Source organism: Chenopodium album, chromosome 18 (assembly GCF_948465745.1).
Source record: "Chenopodium album chromosome 18, dcCheAlbu1.1, whole genome shotgun sequence".
Classification (NCBI taxonomy): Eukaryota; Viridiplantae; Streptophyta; class Magnoliopsida; order Caryophyllales; family Amaranthaceae; genus Chenopodium; species Chenopodium album.
Window position 1 is genome coordinate 15,541,669 of NC_137851.1, and position 7,422 is coordinate 15,549,090.

General features: G+C 36.1%; 1 pseudogene; it reads left to right on the plus strand.

The window, feature by feature from the left end:
• Positions 1–545: 545 nt before the first annotated feature.
• On the plus strand, positions 546–4,949 carry LOC145591906 (uncharacterized; annotated as a pseudogene).
• Positions 4,950–7,422: the final 2,473 nt, after the last annotated feature.

Below are 7,422 nucleotides of genomic sequence, written 5' to 3' on the forward strand. Positions count from 1 at the left end.
GATGGAAATTTTTATCAAAGATGAGAACTACTGGGTCTAGAGGGTTATTGAGGTTGGTTATTTCGAAGTCACCAAAACTAATGCTGAAAATGAGGTAGTTCCTAAACCCATATCTGAATTTGATAAGAAGGACTTTGATAAAAATGGAAATTAATGCACTTGCTATTAAACTGCTTCACTGTGGTCTTAGACCCCATGAACACAATCGTGTTATGGGTTGCAAGAATGCTAAAGAAATTTGGGATTTGGTTCAAATTACTCATGAAGGAACTAATGAAGTTAAGCGTTCTAAAATCGATTTGCTTATGTCTAAATATGAACGCTTTGAGATGCAGTCAAGAGAAACTATCCAGGAAATGTTAACTAGATTTACTAACATTATTAACGAGTTAGTTTCTCTTGGAAAGAAGATCCCTATTGATGAGCAGGTTAGGAAAGTTATGAGAAGCCTTCCTCAAGATGAGAGATGGAGAGCCAAGGTGACGGCATTATAGGAAACTAAAGACTTCACAAAGTTCAACATTGAGCAACTTGCTGGTTCCCTCATGACTCATGAGTTACACTTGGGAACTAGCAATAGTGAAGGGAACAGAGGAAAAGGTTTGGCTCTCAAAGATGGAGAACAAGAGGATTCAGAGGTAGATGAAGAAGAAGTTTCCATATTGGTGAGAAGGTTTAAGAAGATGTTCAACCGAAACAATCGAACAAGGAACTTCACAAAAAAGACCTCTACTTCAAAAGCTGACTCTGGATTTCACAAATATGGATCTCAAGATCACTTTATTCGAGAGTGTCCACTTTGGGATATTGAGAAAGGTAAAGGGAAGGCCAAGGAACAAAGCAAGGGCAACAAGACTCCATTCTCTAAAACCGATATCAGGAAAGCCATGATAGCTGCTTGGGGAGATTCTGAGAGTGAAGATGAAGAGGAACAACCAGAAGATGAAATTGCAAACTTGTGTTTGATGGCAAAAACAGATGACAAAGCCAAAAATGATAAGCTTGCAATAGAGGTATTCCTTAATCCCACCTATTTAAAGTCTCTCTCTAAAGTTGCTCTTATAGATATATGCTTAGAAACTGAGAATGAATGGAAATATGCATGTAATCGCTTAGGTGAATGTGAAAGGGCTCTAAAAATTTGCAAGGAACACAGTACATGGATTGAAAATCAACGTACTGATGTTTAAGGTAGATTTTTCGATCTCTTTGACAAGAATCGTCTGTTAAAAGACATTATTGAAAGATTAAAATATGAAAATATTATGTTGAATGTTGAATTAACAGAATTCAAGCTGATTAATGAAAATCTCAAATATACTAGTTCCTCTTCCAATCTAACGCCAAAATTTAATAAAGATTTTGAAAAACTCAAGAGAGATCTTGAGGAACTGAGATTTGAAAAGGCTAAGTTGGAGAAGGAACTAAGCATTCGTAAGGAGAGAGATACAAATCAGCTTGGCATACCTAAGTGGATTGAGAATGCTCAAGGCAAAAGAACTGTAGGTTTAGGTTTTTCTAACAACAAAAATAAAGGTAAACAAATGAAGTATGTTGATTTGCCTAGTTACAAAGTATGTTCCTTCTGTGGAAAAACAGGTCACTTAGTGGATACTTGTTATAAGAAGGAACAATCTGTTAGTAAGAATGTTAAGCAAGTTTGGGTCAGAAAATCTGACATTACTTCAACGTCCAAGGAACCCAAGGAAACCTGGGTTCCTAAAACTAATCAATAAGTTCTTTTGCAGGTCCTAGTGAGGGGGAACAACACGTGGTACCTCGACAACGGTTGTTCAAAGCATATGACAGGAGAAAAATCAAAATTCCTCTCACTTGAGGCCTATTCTGGAGGAACTGTGACCTTTGGAGACAACAAGAAAGGAAAAGTTATGGCAAAAGGAAAAGTAGGAAGGTCAAGTTCCCATTCAATTGAAAATGTACTTTTAGTCGAGGGTTTGATGCACAATTTGCCGAGCATATCACAATTTGGTGATAAAGGAAACTCTGTAAGTTTTACTTCTGATTCATGCAACATCGTTAATGACAAAGTAGGAAGGGTTGTTCTTAAAGGAACTAGAAAAGGGAACACATATATTGTGGATCTCAATTCTGTCCCAAGGAACAACCTTACATGCCTGAGTGCCATTAATGATGATCCTTTATTATGGCATAGACGTTTTGGACATGCTAGCTTCTCACTCATGGATAAACTTAGAGCAAGGAACTTGGTTATAAGGCTTCCCCTAGTCAAGTTCCTCATACAACATATCTGTGATGCATGTGTAAGAGGCAAGCAAGTCAGGTCTTCTTTTAATAGCAAAAACATGGTCAGCACCACAAAGCCATTGGAACTTATTCACATGGATTTGTGTGGTCCCATGCGTGTTCAAAGTAGAAGTGGAAAGAAATGTGTTCTAATTATTATTGATGATTTTTCTAGATTTAGTCTAGCAAGGATGAAACCTTTTATGAATTTGTGTCCTTTGCCAAGAGAGTACAGAACACAAGTGGAAACCAAATTATCCACATTCGATCGGATCATGGAACTGAGTTTGAAAATACAAGATTTGATGACTTCTGCAAGGAAAATGGCATGGATCATAACTTTTCAACCCCAAGAACTCCTCAACAAAACGGCGTTGTTGAAAGGAAGAACATGACCCTAGAAGATATGGCAAGAACTATGCTGATTGCAAGTGGTCTTCCAAGGAACTTCTGGGCTGAAGCTATCAATACTGCATGTTATATTATCAATAGAGTTATGATGAGACCAATCGTCAATAAAACTCCTTATGAACTATTTAAGGGCAGAAAACCCAATATTTCTCACTTTCTCACTTTTGGATGCAGGTGCTTTGTCCATAATAATGGAAAAAGGAACATTGGTAAATTTGATGAAATGAGTGATGAAGCTGTGTTCCTTAGCTATGCATCAAATAGCAAGGCTTACAGAGTTTACAATAAAAATAATATGTGTTTCGAAGAAAGCATTCATGTGATATTTGATGAATCTAACATGTTTATGAATGTGCAGAATAGTGAAGATAATGATTTTGAAATAGGTCTCATAAGGAACCAAGATCCGGATGAAGAGGAACTGAGACAAGGCAAAGAAACTGCAACAAAATTTATACAGGAGCAAAGAGAAGTTATTGTACCTGACAATGAGAACGAGGAGGTTAATGAGGAACTAGCTGGTGGAAATGAAGAAACTATAGAAGCAACTGAAGCTACTAAAGCTACTGAAGCTACTGAAATAGCAAATCCTCAGATAGGAGTTCCAGCAAGAGAATTTCAACCGAAGCCATTCAAATATCAAGGGTCTCATCCCACAAATCTCATAATAAGTGATATTGGCAGAGGTACTCAGACAAGATCGCAAATGAGGAACTTCTATGCCTTCCAAGCCTTCCTATCAATAATTGAGCCAAGGAATCATGAAGAGGCTCTGAAAGATGCTGATTGGATTATTGCCATGCAAGATGAACTTAATGAATTCGAAAGAAACAAGGTATGGCACCTTGAGCCGAAGCCAAACAAGAAAGTAATCGGACTCAAGTGGGTATTTAGGAACAAGCTGGATGAATATGGAACAAATGTAAGAAACAAGGCTAGGCTAGTTGTCAAGGGGTACAATCAACAAGAAGGAATCAATTACGAGGAAACTTTCGCTCCAGTTGCAAGGTATAGAAGCAATACGAATTTTAATTGCCTTTGCCTCTTTTATGGGTTTCAAACTTTATCAAATGGATGTTAAATGTGCTTTTTTAAATGGTTTCTTAGAGGAGGAAGTTTATGTAGAGCAACCTCCCGGTTTTGAAAACCCCCTATTTCCAAATCATGTTTTCAAGCTTGATAAGGCTCTGTATGGGCTAAAACAAGCTCCAAGAGCCTGGTATGAAAGGCTCTCTAAGTTCCTTCTTAAAAACGATTTTCAACGAGGAAAAATTAACAAAACTTTATTTTTAAAATCTAACGGAACTGACTTATTAGTTGTTCAAATATATGTGGATGATATAATTTTTGGAGCAACTAACGAAAGTCTATGCAAGTACTTCGCTAATCTCATGAGTGGAGAGTTCGAGATGAGCATGATGGGGGAACTGAACTTCTTTCTCGGATTGCAAATAAAACGAAGTGAGAAAGGAATCATGATTCACCAACAGAAATACATCAAGGAATTACTGAAGAAGTATAATCTTGATCAGGTAAAAACGAAACACACTCCTATGGGAACAGGTACTAGACTGGATGAAGATTCACAAGGAACTAGTTTGGATCAAACTAGATATAGAGGTATGATAGGATCTCTTTTATATTTAACTGCAAGCTGACCTGATATTTCTTTTAGTGTTGGATTATGTGTTAGATTTCAATCAAATCCAAAAGAATCTCACCTTACTGCAGTCAAAAGAATCCTAAGATACCTTAAGGGAACTGACAATCTAGGATTATTTTATCCTAGAAGTGATACATTCGATTTAAAAGGTTTTGCAGATGCTGACTATGCAGGGGATTTGGTGAACAGAAAAAGTACTTTAGGAATGGTCCAGTTTCTTGGACCATGTCTAGTTTCTTGGGGCTCTAAGAAACAAAATATAGTAGCTTTGTCTACTGCCGAAGCAGAATATGTAGCTGCTGCTACATGTTGTTCTCAAGTACTTTGGATCAAACAACAATTGAGAGACTATGGTATGAAGTATAATTGCATTCCTATTTATTGTGATAATACAAGTGCCATTTGTATTTCAAAGGATCCAGTTCATCACTCTAGAGTTAAGCATATTCATATTAGACACCACTTTTTAAAAGACAATGTTGAAAAAGGCATGATTAAATTGGATTTTTGTGAAACCGAAAATCAAATTGCTGATATTATGACTAAGCCTTTGAGTAGGGAAAAGCACGAAAAATTGCGAATGGAGCTCGGAATGATACAACTCAGTTGAACGCTCAAAATTTGACTCCTAAGGTAATAAGTCATATATGCTTGTATAGTACTATGTTTCGTGCACAAATATTTTATGTGTTAAACATATGTCCATAATAAAAATTTAATTGGCTATATTTTGTTTGAGCATGAAATATACGTGCATATATTATTGGCATGAAGTACATTATTTGGATTCATATACAAGCTATGTTTCTTTGTTCCGTGTTCCTCCAAGAATTGTCAAAAGGATTTTTTTTCCGATCTTTATCAATAGATATAAATTAACTCTAATAAGTTAATTGATATATTTTTTTAAAAAAAAAAATTATCCTTTCGGAGAATTTATCTCTTATTCTCAAAATTAGCTAACAACTTTTAATCTGATCTTCAAAATTCTATCATTCTATTATGTTGTTGATAAATACCCATTGACCTTTCAATTAATAAATTAAAGTAGTATTGAGAGGAAAGCAAAAGTTAAGCTTCTAAACTCCTAAAATCTTTTACTGCCAAAATAATTAAACCCCCCCCCCCCCCCCCACCGACACTTATTCCAATGGAACAAAACCAAATTAATATCTCACCTACTCCAACCTTATTCACAAATATTGATGCCTTTTCCAATACCCAAATTTCACCCATGGAAATATCACCGATCCAACACCCCAAATCAACCTAAAATTTGCCAATGGAGGTAGAACCACCTCAATCGGCGGTCACCTCAAAATGACCCGCAGACGAGCATCCAAGACAGGCAGCGGCAAAAAGGGGTTCGTAGAAAAGAAAAATTGAAGAGGCGGAAACGGCAGTAGTAGAGGAGGGGGCGAAGTGGTTGGAGCTAGGAGAAATCTGTACGGGGATGGCTTTAATTGCTAGAAACGCAATTTTGCTCAAATTGACTCGTTTCATACCCGGGTTTTGTGTCAATCTTGATTGGTGTAATGCATGTAAGTATTCTGAAATTTTAGAAATATTAGAAGCACAAAAGTGAGTTAAATTATTTGGTGAATGCTATGATAATTTCTTAGTTCATGGTGCATTGAAAGAATTTTGTGATAATTGGTCATTTAACAATGGAGTTGCAAGTAGTAAAGTGAAGAATATTGAAATTTCTTTTGATGCAGAGTATTTGAGTTCTATATTTGGTACTCCAAATAAGGGGTATGACTACTACTTTACAGGAACCCAATATGATGGAAACTTTGAAGGAGTTACTGTCAAAGACATGGTAAAATCAATTGGTGGAAATCCCCTTAAATGTCAAACAAACCACAAAAATTTTACCCCTCTCCAAAAAATCCTATTTGTGTTTGTATGGCAGGCCATCATCCCTCGTACCCAACATCGAGATGTTGCAAACCATCGAGATGTCGTACTCTTATACCTCCTAGAAAACCAAATACCAATTAACTTCCCATCTCTTATGATTAAACATCTAAACCATACTATATAACAAAACCTTAAAGTGGGATATGCTAATCTCCTTACTATTGTTTGAAAGTTTCGGCATCACATTTGACGGATATGAAACTCTCAAATATAAGCCTAAACACTACGATCAACCCTCAACCCTTAAAGCTATGAACATCTGTATTGTTGGTGGAAAATCAAGGTTTATGACAGAAAATCAAAAGAAAAAAGTAGGGGTGGATAGTGAGAATGAAGACAGTAAGGTGGAAGCAAAATCTGAGGGGGATTAAAAGAGTAAGGAAAATGAAAAAATTGAGGGAGAGTTAAAAAGAGAAGAGGGAGAACAGATTAAAAAGAGAAAGAGTGTAAGAATTGCTACAAAAAGTATGAAAAAGGTGATTACACCTCCTGTATTTCTTGACTTAACTAAGGAAGCAGGAACTAAGGGGGAAATAAAGGGGAATAATGAATCATTCCCCAGCTCAGTTTCTCCTAAGGGCTTTGCTTCTTTCAGTTCCTCATGTACCACCAATGATTTAAAGGAACTGAAGGAACCTGTAAAGTCCTTAAGTATTAGTCAACCTATGATTATGCAACGATTAGAGAAGGTAGAAGCTCAATTAGAAAATCTTACTACCGTCTCTACAAATTTGGTTAGTGAATTGAAGAAGAATCATCTCGAAGTTACTGCTAAACAGAAGGAACTGATGGACCGCCTTGAGGATCTAGTGGTGGAAGATATCTTCGAGGAAGACACCTCCGAACAACACCTTTCTCCTTCACAAACTGCCTAGCTTACCTTTATTTTTTTAATGAAGTTTGACTTTTGATTTTATTTTAAACTATTTTAATTTGCTTGTTTAAACACTTAGCTTTTATTGTGGGTCTATAACCATTAAAACAGGGTATTTTAATTTTTGGCTTTGACAATTGGAGGACATATTGCTTATGTCTTGATGATATTTAGTGTATGATTGCTTTTGGTATTTTGCATAATATATGATTGCTTGGATGGAGATAGTTAGTAAAATCTAAACAGGACTTCAAACCATTATTCAATGGTGTTGTGTACAGAAACA